General features: G+C 37.0%; 1 pseudogene; it reads left to right on the top strand.

Moving 5' to 3' along the window:
• LOC132266299 (uncharacterized) overlaps positions 1-20,320 on the top strand; it is a 29,734-nt pseudogene extending 9,414 nt beyond the window's left edge.
• Positions 20,321-20,786: the final 466 nt, after the last annotated feature.

The following is a 20,786-nucleotide window of genomic DNA, read 5'->3' as shown; positions in this document are numbered from 1 at the left end:
CATCCCCTCCTAATACCTTTCCATACTCCCATACCTGCTGAAACATTCACTCCTCTGGACACCCAACCTCCCTCCACTCAATAACATGCCTCCAAAATACTGTCCTTTCGCATCCAAATCTCCATAATCATTTTCCTAATAAAGCTTTATTAAACATTTCCAATCTGCGCAAACCCAAGCCTCCTCTTTGAATCGGAGTGCACACTTTCTCCCAATTCACAAGATGATACTTAAACTCCTCCCCTATACCCCCCCACAAAAAGTTCCCCTATATCTTATTCAGTCTCCCAATTACTGTTTTAGGGATAGGAAACAAAGACATGAAATATGTAGGAAGGTTAGCTAAAGTACTCTTCAACAATGTAAGTTTGCCCCCTTTCGACAAATACTGCTTCTTCCACCCCGATAACCTCTTTTGAAACCTCTCCACCACTGGATCCCAAATAGCAACTCTCCTCGAAGAATCACCCAGTGTCAGCCCCAAATAAGAAATAGGAAAAACCTCCACTCCGCAGCCCAAAATAGCTACCAACTCATGAACATGTCCCACATCCCCTACTGGAACAATTACACTCTTTCCAATATTAATCTTCAACCCTGAAACCACTTGAAAATAGGCCAAAACATACCTCAAGTGTCTCACTTGATTCACACTAGCATCACAAAACACAATAGTGTCATCAGCAAAGAGCAGGTGAGAGGTACAAATCTGATTTGGCGCACAACCCACAACAAAACCTTTAATAAATCCCAAAATCTCTGCCCTTTTCATGAGCCTGCTAAGCGCTTCCATTACAATAATGAATAAAAAAAGGACCAATGGGTCCCCCTGCCGTAATCCTCTTGAACTTGCAAAAAATCCTGCTGGTGACCCATTTACTAAGATAGAGAACCGAGTAGTCAAAATGCATTGATGAATCCACCCCCTCCTTAATATCTAATTATCTGTTCTCAAATACCTCTCAATGCATGTTAAATTGCAGTCTTGGTCATTCTTGTCTAACTGTATCATTTTGATTTACTGGCAACTGTTTAATTTCAGGATGGTCTTATCTCTTATTCAACATATTAGCTAATGCTGTCGAAGTTGTAGTTTCGATGAAATGGTGTGGTTTTCAGTGGTACCCATGGTTATTTCTTTTTGTTTCTTATTCATTTTCCCCCTCACTTGGATGTCGGTGAAGGATAAGTGCTTTACAGTTACTTAATAACTTAGTTACTCAATTTCTTAGTGGATATTGGTTTAGTTTGAACAGATGATTTTGATTATTTTCCATTATAAGTATTTTGGAGCCATGGGTTGGATATTAAGAACAAGAGGGATGCTTGGAGAGTGGGCTTGTGTACTCTCAAGTAAATAGAAGAATGTTTTACAATAATGAGCTTAAGTTTTATGCTTCAGAGATCATAATTGTTTCCATTAGAAATATTTTTCTTTCTATAGTCTTTGAATTGATTAGGGAGAGGTTCTTTTGGGGCGTTTGGGATTTTCTGGAATATTATTAGTTCTTTTGTAATAGTTTTTTATACCTTTAATTGATATGGGATTTGACTCTTCTTCTTTATGTCTAATAGAATCAGTTTTCTTTATATTAATTTTTATTTATTTTTATAAGTAAGACTTCATTAATGGTGCTCAAAAAGGGAGAACTCTCAAGAGAATACACAAGGTGCCAAAGGCTGCCACTATAATTTCAAGCAATCCAAAAAATCCAAAAGATACCCCAAAGATTGACAATTATGCCCATATACCCAAAATAATAAGTAGACAAAATGATGTATCTGAGAGACCAAATAGGAGTTTCCTCTCCATCAAAGGATCTCCTATTCATCTCGTGCCACAAGCCCCACCATAAATAAAGGGGAGTAGCCCTCCAGCATCTCTGGCTCAGCTCTCTACTAAACACCCTCTCCAAGCCTCAATCATGTCCACCGTCGAGGTGGAGAACACCCAAAACATGCTAAACACTACTAAGAACATAGACCAAACGTCCCTCGCCACTAGGCAATGAAGAAAGAGGTGGTTCATTGTTTTCTCTGTCTTCTTGCACATACCACACTAATTCACCACAATCTGTCGTCTCCTTCTAAGGTTGTCAAGAGTTAGAATACTTCCAACGGCAGCTGACCACGCAAAAAAAGCCACCTTCAATAGAGCTTTGGACTTCCGAATTGCCGTCCAAGGCAAGGGAGAACCTGGAATCTCAGAAAGGCTCTGGTAAAAGGACCTAACCTTAAAGGCTCTTCTCAAGGATCCTAGCCAGACTATCTCATCTGTCCCCTCACCCTCCACCACCTATCTGTAGAGTATAGATAGGAACTTAGCGACCTTGGTAAGCTCCGAATCATAAAAAACTTTGCAAAACTATACGTCCTAAATTAACCTCCCATTATCAAGACGATAACAGTCAGCAACCCAATTATGTCTATTCGTGGAGATTTTGAAAAGCCGAGGAAACCTATGAGCCAAAACAAAGTCCCCGCACCAGCAGTCCTTGCAAAACCCGACGTGTTTCCCACTCCTCACTTTTAATCAGATGTATTTGGAGAACTCATCCTAACCCTTTCGAATAAACATCCAAGCACCCATGCCCATTGTTAATCTTGACTCTTAAGATTGCCACCCACCCTCGCCCTCGCCCTCACCCCAACGACAAGTAATGACCCTCTTCCATAATCTTGTCCTCTCAACCCCAAATCTCTAAAGCCATTTGCCTAACAAAGACTTGTTGAACAAGTCTAATCTCCAAATCCCCAGACCCCCCGTTTGAATAGGGGAGCACACTCTATCCCAATTAACCAAGTGGTATTTTGACTCACCATTTATACCATCTCAAAAAAAATTCCTCTGAATTACATCTAACCTCTGAACAATAGACAACGTCATTGGGGATAAGGACATAAAATAAGTTGGAAGGTTTGAAAGGGTGCTCTTTAAAAGAATAAGCCTCCCTCCTTTCTTTATATTAAAACTTTAGTGATACAATTAAGCGTTGAGCATTTCATGGTGGTGCACCGTTCATAAATCAATTCGAAATCCATCACATGATGGGGAAAATATTTTAATATGACAAGAACTGAAAGTGTGTACGCTAGACATAGTGTCTAGTGTATGTTGAGAGAGATTTTGGTTGGGTTTATTAATGCCTTCAATGCCTAAAAGTCCAAACAAAGTGTACGATGTGCTCCTTAAGTTTAAATAACCGAGTTTTGTTAACATGTGTTGAGATAATTAGGAAATGTTGTACAGTATTATATGAGTTGTCACACGTGTACAATTAGTATCGTATGAGTTGTCACCTACCCCTTATTATCATATATAGAATTACTATGTATAGGATTTTCTTGTTCTCCACTCACCTACTCCTGTAGCTTCTCCTATATAAACACCATTGTATTGTTGTATTACTTAATAACACATACGTTTTCGGATATTATCTTTCTCTATGTCTCTCTTTCAACATGGTATTAGAGCAGAAATCGATCCCTCTTTAAATTTTTTTAGTCTCATTAAGACTCCGATCTTGATTCTGTCTCAGCTTTTTCTCAATCTCTTCTTGGTGATCTCTCCTTAGTGATCTCAGTTCTTGTTTGAGCAATCTCTCTCAGATCCCTCCTCAGCTCTCTCCTCGATAATTTCTCTCGGGTTCATCTTGGCTAGATCTTGGTTCTCTTATCTCGGTTCCCTCTCGCTATTATATCTTATTTGTTTGGTAGCTCTTGTGATGGATACTAAGGAATCCCATCTTCTTGGGTCAATCACCAGCACCAAACTGGTAAAGCGTGAGCCTGCAAATCAGCCCCCCTCCACCGCTACTATCGTTACGTTAGGTAATACATGTCTCCATGCTTCATCTTCTATACCTTGGTTCATTGATTTAGGGGCATCCGATCACATGAGAGGTAACCCATCTCTTCTTTTTGATATTTATCATGTTTTCTTACCATCGGTTGTTACTATAGCGAATGGTGCCAAATCACTTGTTCATGGAATTGGTACCTTCCGCACTTCGGGTCTCACTTTTTTATCAGTTTTATATATCCCTCAATTTTCATTCAATTTATTGTCAGTTCAAAAAATCATATCAGATTTAAATTGGTCAGTTACTTTTTCTCCTTCTCGTTGTGTCTTTCAGGATCTCAAGACGACGAAGACAATTGGTGCGGGATTTGAGAAGGATGGTCTACTACTTCTTGCCAACTACTGCTCCGACAACTCTATATTCCACCTCCTCTTCAGCTTACCAGTGGCATTGCCGGCTTGGACATCCCTCTTCAAATAGTCTTCGAGCCTTGGTCCCTTCTTTAGTTGATTTTTCTAAGTTTAATTGTAGTACTTGCAAACTTAGTAAACACCGTCGGGCTACTTTTAAGTCTCGTTTTGATAAAAGTTTAAAACCTTTTGAGTTAGTACATTCGGATGTTTGGGACAAGCTCGTACTACTGGTTTATTTGGTGCTCGTTATTTTGTGTCATTTATTGATGATTATTCATATTTAACTTGTGTTTATATTCTTAAAGATAGATCTCAAGTATTCTCTGTTTTTCAATCCTTTTATGCTGAAATTTAAAATCAGTTTTATGCACAATTACTTGTTCTTGGAACTGACAATGCACTTGAATATAAACTTTTAATGTTTTTCAAAAGTTTCTTGAGTCGAGGGGCATTATCCATCAAGCATTTTGTGTTGACACCCCTCAACAAAATGGAGTTGCTGAACGGAAGAATGGCCCACTCATAGCTATCGCTCGTGCCTTAATAATTCAAATGCATGTTCCAAAACATTTTTGGGCAGATGGAGTTCTTGTTGCTAGGGTCCTTTAAGGAAAATCACCATTCTAAATGATGTTTTCTGACAAAAATCCTTTTTCCATTCCTCCAAAGGTGTTTGGGTGTGTCTATTTTGTTCATAATCTAATCTCGGGACGAGACAAACTTGATCCTCGTGCTCACAAATGTATTTTCTTAGGTTATTCTCGCACTCAAAAGGGATATAAATGTTACAGTCCAACTCTTCGTAAACAATTTGTGTGTGCAAATGTAAATTTCTTTGAGGATGTTCCTTATTATTCTTAGGAAGGCAGTCATCTGGAGGACTCGGTTCTTCAAGTGTCTATTCTTCCAACTCCAGTTTTTGATTTTGACATCCCACCTGCTCTTCGTGTCTATACTCGTCGCCGGAAAAGAGTAGTTAATCATATCCCAACGACTAAAGTAGTAAACCTAGCCTTGCCACTTCCACCAGTCGCTTCAACGCCTGGAGATTCTTCCATCTCTTTGGACTCTGATCTTGATTAACCTACTGTTGTTCGGAAAGGTAAACGGTCTTGTAACAATCAACCTATCTCTAATTTTGTATCGTATAATAAATTGTTCTCCTCCTTTTAAGCTTTTTCTTTGTCATTATCCTCTATTGCTCTTCCTAAGTCCTACATTGGGACACTTTCTCATCAGGGTGGAGGAAAGCTATGGAAGAAGAAATAAACACTTTAAAATTGAATCATACTTGGGACCTTGTTCCTAAGCCTGTTGATACTTAGGTTGTTGGTTGTTGTTGGGTTTTTACTATTAAACAGAAGCCTGATGGTATTGTTGGCCGTCTCAAAGCTCGATTGGTTGCTAAAAGCTACACTCAGACTTATAGCCTTGATTATACTGAGACGTTCTCTCCTGTGGCCAAACTGAATTCTGTTCGTGTGATAATCTCTCTTGCAGCTAATCTAGTTTGGCCAATTCGTCAACTTGATGTTAAAAATACATTTATGAATGGTGACCTTAATGAGACAGTCTATATGACTCAACCATTTGGGTTTGAGTATAAGGGGGAGTGTATGTCATCTCAAGAAGTCTATCTATGGCCTCAAACAGTTCCCTCGTGCATGGTTTGATAAGTTCAGTAAAGTAGTGGTAGCTCATGGTATGACCAGAAGCCAAGCTGACCACTCTCTCCTTTTTAAGAAAACGAAACGTGGTATTGTGATTCTTGTGGTGTATGTTGATGATATTGTTATCACCGGCTGTGATAAAGATGGGATACAAGTTCTAATCCATCACTTGATTTCTAGCTTCCTTACTAAGGATTTGGGCAAACTTCGGTATTTTCTAGGAATTGAGGTGGCTCGGTCGAAGCAAGACATTATTCTTTCTTAGCGGAAGTATACTCTTGATCTCTTATAGGATACTGGATACTTGGTTCGAAACCTGTAGCTACACCCAGGGAGACTAATGTAAAACTTAAGGTGGATGATGGTGACCCACTCGATGATCCAGAGATGTATCGAAGAGTTGTAGGTAAACTTATTTACCTCACAATCACTTGTCCAGACATCTCCTATGTAGTCAGTGTTGTGAGCCAGTTCATGACCAGTCCTCGGGTACCTCACATGGAGGCAGTTGTACGCATCTTGAAGTATCTCAAAGGTGCTCCGGGATATGGTCTATTTTATCAATCTTCTGGACATCTTCGGATTGAGGGATATACAGATGCAGATTGGGTTGGTTCTCCTTCTGATCGATGGTCTACCACGGGTTACTGCACCTTCATAAGAGGAAATCTAGTAACTTGGAGGAGTAAGAAGCAGTTAGTTGTGGCTCGTTCCAGTGCTGAAGTAGAGTATCGTGCCATGACACACACTGCCTGTGAACTTACTTGGTTGAAAACTCTTTTACAGGAACTTGGGATTTCAGTCCAGTACCCAATTCCTCTCCATTGTGACAATCAAGGAGCTATTCATATTGCTAGCAATCCAGTCTACCATGAGAGGACTAAACACATTGAAGTAGATTGCCATTTCATTTGATCTAACGTTGACTCGAATGAGATTGTTACACCTTTTGTTCCTTCTGGTATACAGCTGGCAGACATCTTCACTAAGGCACTTTCCAAGAACTCTATTGATTCCATATGTAGCAAGCTGGGAGTTATTGACATTTACTCTCCAGCTTAAGGGGGAGTGTTGTACAGTATTGTATGAGTTGTCACACGTGTACAGTTAGTATTGTATAAGTTGTCACCTACCCCTTGTTACCATAAATGGAATTACTTTGTATAGGGTTTTCTTATTCTCCACTCACTTACTCTCGTAGCTTCTCCTATATAAACACCATTGTATTATTGTATTACTTAATAACGCATATGTTTTCATATATTCTCTCTCTATCTCTTTCTCAATAGGAAAGTTATAATACCATATGGTTTGACTGAAGTTATGGACTTAAAGCAGAATGGCAAAATAGGATCACATAACCTTGTTTTTGTTAATTTTTTGGACTTTGTGTTGGATGGGTTGTTTCTTTGTAATTTTGTGGTATTTGACAATACCCTTTGTTTTTAGGGAAATTTGTACTAACAAAAAGAGGATTATAGGAGGAAGTCCTCAAGGGGAAAAAATTAGATGTTTAGGAGAGAGACTTCGAAGGTTATATTATATAATCATATTAAATATCAGTGCTTATATGGTCTAAGAGTACAAATAACTATTAACCTCATTAGGATTCACTATTGATGCTATCAGTTCTGGTAGGCAAGTAAGTGCTTACCTTTAGTGGTTCTTAAACCTTTTTTTTTTGGGGTCTTCATTTTGTTTTTGAAAATTGTGTAATATTGTTAAAGAGGTTGTATTAGTGAAGGCATCTGATTATAGCGAGGGTCTCTATTTATTTATTTATTTTTGGTAAGCATCAGGGACTTTAGTTAACCTCTTAGTGGAACCAACTTTGGGTTGCTGTAAGGGATTTATTCGAAGTATAAGTGCACAACATCAACAAAGTGACTATACAGATATAATGGAAACAAATATAAAGGTTATCTATAGATGCCAGGTGTTGTGAAGTGTGAAGAAGCCACCTGGTACAGCACAAGCAATAAAAATAACCTGCCATAGAAATATCACACTAAATATAAGGAGGGAAGAATTTAATTTTATTATAAAAGAGTCTGTAGAGCAAATCCTGATAAATAAGCCTATAACATTTGGTTACTAAAGAAAAACATATAATCATTTAATATATCTAATTCATCCACATTTACATGGGTAGGCATCTGTTCGATGATGTATATGCATATGCAAGTCGGAAATTATATTCGATCAGATTTGAGGTTCTCAAAAAAGAAAAAAAAAAAAAAAAAAAAAACAAAAAAACAAAAACAAAAACAAACTAACATTAATTTTATTGACATTAAATTAGCATTATTATTATTATTATTCTTTAATCTTTTGCTACTATACATTTCTTAAACTAGTCTACCTTTGTCCTATTGGCTTTAGGTCTTAACTCCCAACTTCCCAAGCCCTAGGTCAAGGTTTCGAGACTGGTAGAGAGAAAAGAAAAGGGAAAAAAAAAAAAAAAAAATTTACATTTGTTAAAACTATTTCTTATGTATGGTTTGACCAAGTTACCTAATGTTGGACTAGTGATACAATTGCACAACCCCTTACAAGCCACACTTAGTCTAGGGTAAATAACAATGCAATAAACCCATTTATATGGGACTCTTTTTATAAATTGGCGGTTCTATTGCAAGGGTGGAACTGCTAGAATGTTGAAATCAATACTAGAAGTGCTATTATCTGTTTTGGTGTGCTTGGGCAATAAAGGATTTTAAGTCTAATGAAATACTACTTGCACCATTTTCTATTATAAATTGTGTTCTATCTTGAATCCCTGTGAAGTGCTTTAATCTTGTTCTATAGAATTTATAAACTACAGGTATTGGAGAGGTCAAGGCAAAAAAAGGATTCAAGGTACTGAGAGAATGCACATTAAGTTAAGGTGTACTTCATTGTCTTTTTTTAAGGGACGGTGCAGAAGAAGTTGAAACGAAATGAGCGGCCCTGGGGAATGCTGTTGAAGTATGGCTTCAATTTGTTTCAAATTATACACATTTACAAATATGAGAGTGGTGTTAATAATCTTAAATGTTTAGGCGGCAGCATGTTAGAAGTCTTTATGGCTAGGTTGAATCAAAGCACATGGCTAAGCTTTGTGTTTTCTTATGCCTTGTACATTGATGACTATTGACAACATCGTTGTTGCTATAGAGTGTGGATATTAAATTCTTAATCTAAAATTTTGTATTGAAACTAGGAATGGAGTTCAAAGAAAGGGGATAAAAACTTTTTAAATATGTATACTTTCAAGTGTTGCAATATTTGTGTCCCTGCAATGAATACTTGTAAAAGGAGAAATTCATGGATACCCAACTTCTGGTGGTCAGAATTTTCATTGATTCATTTTTGTTGCACCCTATTTAATAAGTGGAAATTTGGAGCTTATAATGCTGCATTAAACATCTTTTTGTTAAAATTGCCTAATTCTTAAAAAGTTGGTGTCCCAAAAAAGCCCCAGGGACACTTGGAGACGTCTCACCCTCCACATTCATCATTTTCGTTAAAATTGCATAGGCAGAATATGCACTTTTGCTTTTGAAGGTTTTAACAAATATTGATCTCAGAAATGTGCTCTTTCCCCTTCCCTTCTATTTGATTCATATGGTACAGCATATGAATCAAATATTATGAATAAACAGAGACTATGGACAATTCTAAGGAGCTTTGTCTACATCATACTCATAGTGGATACTGATACTTGTTGACCACCCCTTGAAGCTTGATTCTTGGAATATGATTAGTTTTTCTGTATAGAATAATATATAGGAGAGTATCACTCTAAAGAAAACGAAAAAACAAAATCAAATTAAGGGGTTTAATAAAATATATTTAAAACTTTGGCCCTACATTATTTATCTGAAGTTTCAGATTCACAGAGGACTATTACAACAAATTAGAGGATGGGTACGTCCAGTTTTATTCTTGCAAGCAAGCTTCGACTTCTGAAAAGTAAGCTCAGAAGGTGGAATAAGGAGGAGTTTGGGAATTTGGAGTGGAGGAAGAATAGGGCTTTGGCTGATATTGCTGAGTCTCATCGTATTAGTAGAGCAGCTTGTTAGGTAGAATGTGTGGAAATTGCTATTTTGGAGGAAATCTCGTGGCGCCAAAAATCTCGGGCCTTATGGCTCAAAGAGGGGGACCGTAATACCAAGTTTTTCCATAGAACTGCTAATGCTCATAGGAGGGGCAATCATATTGGGTGGCTGTGTGTGGATGGTACGGTCTTGACAACGGAGGAGGAGGTGCGAAGTGGTATTGTCTCTTTCTACCAAAGGCTCTATTCTGAGCCTCTTCGATGAAGGCCAAGGCTTGATGGTCTTCACTTTGATTCTATTTCTGTTTTGGAAAGGGATGGGTTGGAGGTTCCTTTTTCGAAGGAGGAGGTGCTGAAGACTTTTAAGAGCTGTAATGGTGACAAGGCTCCAGTCCCAGATGGTTTCACTATGAAATTTTTGCTGGAGAGTTGGGAGGTGGTTAGGCTCGAGATTATGAGTACTTTTCATGAGTTTCATTCCACGGGGAGGTTTGAGAAATCGCTGAACGCATCCTTTATTGCCCTTATTCCTAAGAAGGGCGGTGCTTCTAACGTCAAGGATTTTAGACCAATCTGTCTGATTGGGTGTATTTATAAGATCATTGCGAAAGTCCTCGCGTTTAGGCTGAGGGAGGTTCTTGATGGAGTTATTTCTGAGTATCAGAATGCTTTCATTAGGGGTAGACAGATTCTGAACTCCGCTCTCATTGCCAATGAATGCGTGGATTCTAGACTTTGTAGTGGTGTTCTTGGTGTCCTTTATAAGCTGGATATTGAAAAAGCCTTTGATCATGTCTGTTGGAATTTCCTATTTTATCTATTAGAGAGGATGAGTTTTGGAGCGAGATGGAGGAAATGGATTACTTAATGTGTTTCCACTGTCAGATTTTCGGTTTTGGTTAACGGGTCTCCTACAGGGTTTTTCGGCAGTTCTCGCGGCTTGAGGTAGGGGGACCCTCTTTCCTCGTTTTTGTTTATTATTGTCATGGAGGCCTTTAGTAGGTTGATGAGAAGGGCTATGGATTTGGGGTTCATTAGGGGCTTCAAGATTGGCCTTGACTCGGTTCAGCAGATGGAGATCTCTCATCTGCTTTTTGCGGATGACACTATTGTTTTCTGCGAGGCAGAGGTGTCCCAGTTGCAGTATTTGAGATGTGTTTTGGTTTGCTTTTAGGCTGTCTCTGGTCTGAAAGTCAACGTAGGTAAATGTGTGCTTGTCCCTATGGGGGAGGTTCAGGAAGTGGATTCTCTGGCTGCTGTTTTAGGATGTGGGACGCGACGTTTCCCTATTACATACTTGGGTCTGCCACTGGGGGACTCGGCTATAAGGGTGGGAAGTTGGGACCCGGTGATTGAGCGGGTTGAGAAAAGATTGGCTGGTTGGAAAAAGCAATATCTCTCCAAGGGTGGTAAAGTTACGTTAGTGAAGAGTGTTTTGTCAAGCCTTCCAACATAATTTCTTTCGCTTTTTCGGGTTCCAGCATCTATTGTTGGAAGACTGGAAATGCTCCAACGTAATTTCCTTTGGGGTGGTCATGGGGAGGAATTTAAGTATCATCTTGTCAAATGGGAGCAGGTTTGCAAGCCTCTTCCGTTAGGTGGTCTCAGAATTAGGAGACTGGCCCCTTTCAACAATGCTCTCCTAGGCAAGTGGCTTTGGAGGTTCGGCAATGAAAGACATAGATTATGGAGAAAGGTCATTTCTTGTCATTTTGGGGAGGAAAGAGGGGGGTGGTCAGCTAGGCCTGTCAGGGCTGCTTATGGTGTCGGGATGTGGAGGTCCATTGGGAAGGGGTGGGATGAATTCTCCAAACATATTAGATTCAGAGCTCGGGATGGAAGATTTGTCCGGTTTTTGGAGGATTCCTGGTGTGAGTATAGGCCTTTGGCTCTTTTGTTCCCAAGACTGTTCAGGATTGCTGTTGACAAACATACTATGGTTGCTGACTGCTATCGTCTTGATAGCGAGACGTTGTCTTAGGATGTGCAATTCCGGCGATCTTTTCAAGATTGCGAGTTGGATGATGTCACTGGTTTGCTGGCCCTTTTGTATAGACAGGAGTTGGATGGCACTGGTGCGGATTCCCTGATTTGGGTGCCTTCTTCACAAGGGACGTTCCAGGTCCGGTCCTTCTTTGTGGGCTTCTCTGGTTTTCATGGTTTGCCCTTCCCGTGGTGGAAGACGGTGTGGCTTTCTAAGGCGCCTCTTAGGGTGGCCTTTTTTATGTGGATTGCAGCTTGGAGTAAGATTCTGACTTTGGACAATTTGAGGAAGAGAAGACATATCATTGTTAACTGGTGTTTGTCTTTGCAAGTGTTATGGGGAGTCCGTGGATCACCTTCTGCTGCATTGTCTTGTTGCTTATGATTGTTGGAGTCTTATGTTTGGTTTGTTTGGCATCCATTAGGTCATGCTTCGGACTTCTCGAGAGTTGCTTAATATTTGGAGGGGCCAATGGGTGGGGACTCAGGCTAGAGATTTTTGGAGGGTGACCCTTTTTTGCGTTTGGTGGAGCCTTTGGAAAGAGCGGAATAGAAGATCTTTTGATGGGAATGAGTCCTCTATTGGAGCGCTGAAATTTTCTATTATTTGTACCCTTTTTTGTTGGGGTTGAGGGAGAGATTTTTCTTTTTTTGAGAATATTGTGGACTTCTTGGGCTCTTTGAGTTCATAGGTTCTATTTTTGTGTATAGCTTGGGACGCGTTCCCCTTTTGAATGCGTTCTAATACATTTTACTTATCAAAAAAAAAAAAATATATATATATATATATATATATATATATATATATATATATATAATATTTTAAAGGAGTTGTATCCATATAGGGTACTATTACTGGTCAAATATTTTTTTTTGTCAAGTTATTATATGGATTCGCGCCTTTACTTCCTAAAGGTAAACATATTTTTTTTTTTTTTTTTTTTAGAATCTGTATTTAATTTTTGTGACATACTTGCCATTTGACACATCTTGAACATTAAAATGAAGTAATTCTAGTATATAATATCATAGTACAATTGTTAAAAGAATAACAATGGTTTCAAATACCTGGACTGTCGTAGAGAAGGAGAATTGAGGCAGAATTTATTTTATGGTCTAACTTGGTCCAAAGTCCGTGCCCAATTATTTTTCATTTGATTTTAATATTATAAGCTAGAAATATAGAATATTTGATAGATTCATAGAAGTATTTATTTGTCATAGACTCGTAGTTTTTTATTAGGATCTTTTTGGGCTTAGTGTATTTGTTGGCAAAAATTGTGACAAAGTCAAAAACAATCGAGTTGTAATTTTATTTAATTTTGAGTCAAGTTTTTGGTGAGTTTTACTTTTTGAACTGATCAAGACAGTGTTAATCGTATTTGATCAAGATTGGGATAAGATCATATGGTGATCAATTTGAGTTTGAAATTGTTTTGACTGAAAACAAATCAGCCTTGCACTGGAGACACATTTTCTTTCAGCTTTAAGCACTAATACACCTACTGGGGAGGTTGGGAGTTCAGATGAAACATGTATATGTTGTTCTTAAGTTCAGATTACTGAAGATTGTTTAAGACCAACAACAGTTGATTCATATTGTTAGCATATATGATACCACGATTAATGGAATGACTTACCATAATAACAAAGATTTGACTATGCCTATTTTAGCATATACGGTAGCACGATTTATGGAATGACTTACCATAATAGCAGAGATTTGACTATACTATAGAATATGCTTTAGAATATGTTGTGATTTGATTTAGATTTGATTTAGTTTCCTTTCTTCTAATATGAGCATGTGCTCTTTTTATCTATAAATATTAGAGTTGTGAATAAGTAATATATACTATTCAAGCCTTTACATAATTATCTCATTTTTCTTCTTTTTATATTTCTACTTGGTATCAGAGCCAGGGTGGTTCGACTGCAATGAGGGTATTGCGAGTTCAGCACCACCCATTCGGGAATTGTCTAAGGTGAGATCGCCAATCTGGGAGGTTTTGGGTAGGCAGGGTGATCCGACCTCAATAAGGGTGTTGCGAGTTTGACAACACCTATTCAAAAATGGTCTGAGGAGACATTGTTGATTTTTTCATCTACATTGTTTAAACATATGTATGAAGGGGAATGGTCTGAGGAGACATTGTTGATTCTTCCATCTACATGTTTTAAACATGTGAAGAGGAATGGTCTAAGGAGACATTGTTGGTTGTTTACGGTCTGAGGAGACATATTGTTGTTTGTTTACGGTCTGAGGAGACATTATTGGTTGTTTACGGTTTGAAGAGACGTGATTGGTTGTTTACGGTCTAAGGAGACATTATTAATTGTTTGTGGTCTGAGGAGACATTTTTGGTTTGTTAATCGACATTTTTAATCTAGTCAGATTTGCACTCAACAACTTGTAGATTTTGAAGAATGGTGCTAGCAAGACCGTGTTTGAAGATGTGTTGTCCAAGTTGGATGCACCAATTTGAGGGGGAGTGTTAGCATATATGATACCACGATTAATGGAACGACTTACCATAATAACAGATATTTGACTATGCATATGTTAGCATATATGATAGCACGATTTATGGAATGACTTACCATAATAGTAGAGATTTGACTATGCTATAGAATATGCCATATAACATACTTTAGAATATGTTGTGATTTGATTTAGATTTGATTTAGTTTCCTTTCTTCTAATATGAGTATGTGCTCTTTTTATCTATAAATACTAGAGTTGTGAATGAGTAATATATACCATTCAAGCCTTTACATAATTATCTCATTTTTCTTTTTATATTTCTATTCATATCCATTTCATACCTTTAAGGGTATCAGTTGGTATTCACTATACAGGTAAGAGTTGTTAGACCAATCACGTTGAGTGAATGCACTGAAGATGCAGTGGTTGGACTTGCAAGTGGATTGTTTGAGGATCAAGTGGAAGTATGGAAGTAATGAGGTTTGTAGAACTTGTGAGAATGTTGGAAGTCAAAAGTAAATCAATGAGCTGGTATTTCTAGGGAGTAGAGACTGGATTGGGTGGGAAAATTCTACTTTTTCTTAGTGATAGCCATGGTTGAGCTCTGGACTAAGCTCCGTGCTTTTTTCCGGTTGAGTTTTCCACAAAGATAATTATGATTTATTCTATCAGTTTACGTGCTTTTATTTTTTATGCTTGGTTTGTGTGATTTTTTATTTAATATTAGTTTAATAAGCATTAATCAATTGCAAACAAACAATTCATACAAACAGTGTACATACGTACATACATATATATTGTGTTCGCGTCGTATCCTTATCCCACTTCTTTTAAAAAATAATTGTATTGTCGTATGATTATTATGTCATCCCCATTTTTGTATCCGTGTCTACTCTTCATAGATGTTCATGATGGGAAACGTGCAAATTTTTAAAACTTTTTGAGGGATTTGCAATCATAGATCTTGATTCATTACATGGAGACAAGTTTTATGCAAAGATAAATAAAAGATGATGCATAATTCAATAAACAGATTGAATACTCACATCAAAGGTCTGAGTAAACCTTTTGAACTTTCCTCTAAAGTGAATGTTCTCACTTATTGTAGATCCCTTTAGCAAGATCCTTTCTCCTTCTTTTTGATTATTATCTTCCCTTTAGGAATCACCAATATGCCTTGATGAATGACCTTGGAATCTAGGCTGGTGGTAGCCTCCTTTAGAAGAGAAACAAAACCCTAAAATCTAGAGAGAGAAAGTGTATTCCTTTTTCTTGTTCTCCAAGTCACCCCTAAAATATACATGAACTCATGTATATATAGGCAAAATAAAATAAGAATAAGGAAACAATAAATCATTCTCCATCTCTAATTCAACTTTCTCAATCCTAACATGACTCCAATATCAACTTGGGCTATTGGTGAGAATCCTTTTGGGCTTACTATTTTCTTGGCTCTTATAAATTAATAATTGGTCCGGTCCATTAAACCATGGACCCAATTCAATTAATTCATAAATTAATTTCTACTCCACTAAAAGAAATTAATTGCACTCCAATTAAATAGTAAATAACCTCTAAGTCAATGTTGCACTTTGACCCCTCTATGCTTAATTATTTATCGGATAATTAAAGCCATCAATCCGACAACATAATTAATATAATTATTTTGTTACCTTTGATTATTTCCGGCTCGATCACAATAAAATATTTATTTGACAAAAAATAATTATTATTTATTAAATAAATATATATATAAAACATTTGTCTAAAACATACGAAGGCCTTCGAATTTAATTTGTGATCAACCATAATCAAAACAAAATAAATACAAATAGCACTGATGCAAATATTGAGAATATAGACCTCTAATTATTAATTACATAACTACCCAAAGTGTCGATCTAAGGATCCCGAGGTATCCGCCGAGCAAATCAAAGTAATTATTAATTAATAAAAGAGTCTATACTTCTCTCATGCTTGAGAGTCAAAAGCCATGACTGTGATAGAGAGCAATTGCATACGACAGCTCTCGCAATATATCTCAATCTATCGTGGACTCGGTTTAAGTCTTAACTAATTAAATGTCCATCCATAATTACCGACTTTAAACCATTTATGATTACTAATTTATATCATAGTATTAATTGCCATTACATACATATATAAATATATTTTGTAATCAAGCGGACACCATCAATTCCATAAAGAATCGAAAAATAATACATTCCATTCACCAATTGTATAATGCTTTAATAATAATATCCAGACAAGAAACCATGACTTTTACAATCCAAAATTAGAATTTGCTATGCTAGGGCACACATATCCTAACAGTTCAATGTTGTATACGTTCCAGATGTAACTCAATTAGGTGCTCGGCCTTATACTTATGCTTTCATTGTTTGTTTCGGTAGGTTAAACTGTTTGGTTTAGCCTTTACATGGTATACTTCTATATAACTCCTTTTTTGGTTGCAGGAGAAACTCTATGATTGGATTTTGAGGAAACAAGAAGATGGATCAAGAGTGACTAGTGTTGATATAATTGCTTATTTGCAGGTTAGTTTGCAATTTTTTAAGTATAATTTGTTTTTTGGTTTTTCATAGATTCATACATTACATCCATATAATATTTTTGTTATTTTAACTTAGTTGTCTCTTCTGTGCTCTATAATATATTCACAATGATCAAACTGTGCTGTTTCTTTTTGTATTTTTATAACATCGCTTATAAGGAGTCCTATTGAACTAAGAAATATAGGCCAGCCTATCAAAATTATTTAGCTTCCATTTAAAAAATCTCCATCAATCGCTTCTGTAAATTTTGTCTTTGGCTGCAGTTGCATATATATTCCACACCATGCAATTAAGAATATAAATCCAGTACAGTAGCCCAAATAAGAACATCCATGCCCTGACCGATGTTCTAGGCACTCAACTATATCTGGAAGTTCTCGCTGTGGAAGCCTTTCTTCCGAAGCCTTTATCTACATTGAGCTATGCGATTATCCCTATAAGGAATCGACCACCTTCCGTTACTTCTTTTACGACCCCTATGTACCTATGTTTTATGATTTTTCCCTTATTTTATAGTTCGATTTTCTTTTCCTCTTTTTTTTTTTTTTTTTTTTTTTTTTTTTTTTTTGGGTAAAGTAAAAGTATATTAGAAAGTGTTCAAGAGGGAACGCTTATATTTTGTAGTTTGATTTTCATGATAAAAAAGTTTAATGATAGTGAAATTTACTGGTGAATGGTGATATGTAAATCTCTCTCTCCCCCTTGCCTACTCTGCGAGATCTTATGAGTGGAGTGGTCAAATGACTCAGGAATTTGGCTATTAACTTTTTCGTGAATAACATTGATGATGAACCAAAGTCTTCACGTTGTTCACCTCATATAATATGAAGCCTAGTCTGCGAGTTCTTATTGTAGAACTGAGTGATTGTAACTAGAGCTGGTTAAATATTGGTATGCAAAGCTTTTAATATGATTATGTATATTAACATAAATGAGATGGCTGATACAATAGTAAAAGGGTATAATTTTAGAACTTGTTTAGGACTCTGTTCAAACAACAAATGTAACTTAATTTTCTATTTGGCCCTCGTCATGCAATTAACAATAATTTCAGCTTAGATGCATGCTTTGTAGGGTTCGGTTTTCCTTGAAATTCAGGGAGCTTCATGTGGTTTCATAAGCACAACTGCTTCATGGGCATGAGTTTGAACTTATATACAAGGAGTCTGTAAGGCTGAACTGAAGTTGCATTTGAATTCTCTTTCATATAATTGTATGTGAAGACTATGATGGTTATGGAATTGGTAATCCCTCAGTAAGGATACAAATCGGACTTCTCGTCATTGCTTTGAAATAGGTGACCTGGGCCATTTTAAGAGCTGAACACATCCTCATGGAGTATGACAAATAATGCAAGAGAAAAGGAAGACATTTTTTTTTTTTTTGGATGACATAAAGGATGAACCGAATATTTCTTGATCTTGATCATATATGGTCATATTAATTTTTATACATCAGTCGCAGTGTGAGAGAATTGCTAGATTGCCATTATGGATTTTAATGAACTGATGTCATATGCTGTATTCATATAAAGTGACTTCCACATATCATTTGCTATGTCACCGGGTATTGAGATTTTTGAGAGTATCTATGGAAAGTCACCTAGCAAGAGCCATCAATTCGTATGATGTAAGGAAAAAGGTGAAACATGTAACGAAGACAAGGATACCAGCTCTAAAAAATTTAGATGCCTATAGTCAGTGACGGACTCAAGAATTTTTTTGAGTGGGGGCATGGTTGAAGAATATAAAAAATTAAAGATAATTTTTTAAAATAAAATAATAAAATAATAATTTAGTTTTTTGTGACTTGTCTGACTTAGATTCTTTGATCTTTTAACCGTGTCTATGCTTTCTAGATTACCATAAATGTGGGATCAGAAGAAATAAGAAAATTCGATTTACATTACTTTCTTTTAATGCAATAATATATATAGTGGGTATTTTTAAAAATTGAGTGGGAATATGAAAGTGTGTGAGAAAGAATCATGAATGTGGCGGATGGTAGAGAGTGAAAAGAGATAATTATCTTTTGGATCCAAAAAATAGTGGTGGCAAGAATGTGAAGTGTGGTATTTTTATCAATTGAGAGGGGGCATTTTATTAATTTTAATAAAAAGTATAGGTAATAATGCAAATAGGAAGAAATTCAGCTCCGCTGGTCCTCAACCAGGTCCGTGCCTGCCTAGAGTCCAGGCATAAATTTAATGTATGTTTAATCGACTGCTGTTAATATGGTAAGAACTTAAAGAAAATCACATTCAAAGTGAAGCTGAATTGATCATTATGGTGTGACAACAGAGCGGTCTTGCTGGTGGGGAAGCAGAGATTTCATAGTAAGAAAGAATGGAGGATCTTGGTGGAGTGATGCAAGCAAATCCTCCGGTTAAGGTGAATAGTATGTTTGCTATATTGTCGTTGGCTTTTGGAAGTGATAAATTGGGAGGTGACTGTGTTTTTGATATTTGGTGCAGTAATGTAAAAGCTGCAAGTGCAGCAAAGGTGTGATTGATTCTTATTCTTATTTTTTGCAATAATAAAATTCTTAATTGTTCTCTTTAGTGGGAACAACAGTTGGAGTAGCAATGCAAAAAAATTACAGGAATTTAGGGCCAAGTGTATTTTTTCAGCACTTGGTTTTATGTAATGATAACTAGTCTAAATTTGTAAATTTGATGAAAGTAAGCATAAGCATCTTTATTCGCCCGAGTGTGGCAAGTAACACACTTTCTGATCTTTTTAGGATTTCAGGAAACGATGTCTTTCTTCTTGGTACAAAAGAAATGAGATCATTTATGCTTTTTGATTGTTGATGAGGTAGAGTTTATTAATTTCTTTCTTTTGTGTTTTTAGTTCTGGGATCTTTAAATGACTTGGATTCTTGTGGGGGGTTGTTCCTAAAGATGCAATAGCAAATGGGTGGAACATCCTTTAACTATTTTCCTGACATCATTGTAGAATGAGGTCGAGTTTGGGGCAGAGGAACCTCCAGTGTTCCCCAGGCTGCCTTTCCAGCACCAACTCTCTCAAACTGTAATGCAATTTAGTAACTCAGGCATCCCAGTTTCTTCTAATTCATTCGGTCCAGTAACGGCTGGGCATGGACTTCGTTCAGGGAACTCTGATCACCAAGCTAAGAACTCCGTTTTCTCAAATGCTCTATCCAGCCCTGTTCATCGGAACCTTCAGCAATATCATTTACTATTCAAATAATGTTATGCTATCTGGAAATGGACCTCGCAACGAAGCAACTCATGCTCATCATCAAAACAGGGATTCCAATGCCCCCAGCTCCAATGACTCCTTGATGGACATGCATGCTGATAGTCCTGCCAACGAATCTCCTTACTAAAATTTGTTTCTGTGATTATAAGTCCTGAAATTTATGCTGGGCTTCTCCAAGGAAGGAAAGAAGACGCGTAGAAAGGTTGTGCTGACAGAGTTATCGTGCTCGTGTCCCCGCCTCTCGTTCAACTGTGCTGGGAAAAGAACAAATTGTACAGAGATAAGTACGCGGCACTGAAGAATACTGCTAGATGATTGGAATTGACACTTCTCTCATCAGTCATCTTTTCACTTGGCAACATAATATATTCATGTAAGGTTTTTGTTTTCTGAGTGGGTTGTGACTGTGTTACTGTAGGCAATGTTCTTTCTCTCTCCCATTTTTTCTACATAACAAGTAAAGAGACCTCAAAGTGCATGAATTTGATTAAATTGTGAGCACTTAATTTATTTGGTTCAGTTATCAGCGACTGGTTGTTAGATTTATTCAATTTTATGCAAGTACTGCACTTTTTGGATTTTGGGTTTCTATG

Source organism: Cornus florida, unplaced genomic scaffold (genome assembly GCF_030987335.1).
Source record: "Cornus florida cultivar Cherokee Brave unplaced genomic scaffold, ASM3098733v1 CherokeeBrave_3.0.0_Hap2_Chr07, whole genome shotgun sequence".
Classification (NCBI taxonomy): Eukaryota; Viridiplantae; Streptophyta; class Magnoliopsida; order Cornales; family Cornaceae; genus Cornus; species Cornus florida.
This window is presented reverse-complemented; position numbering and strand designations above follow the sequence as displayed.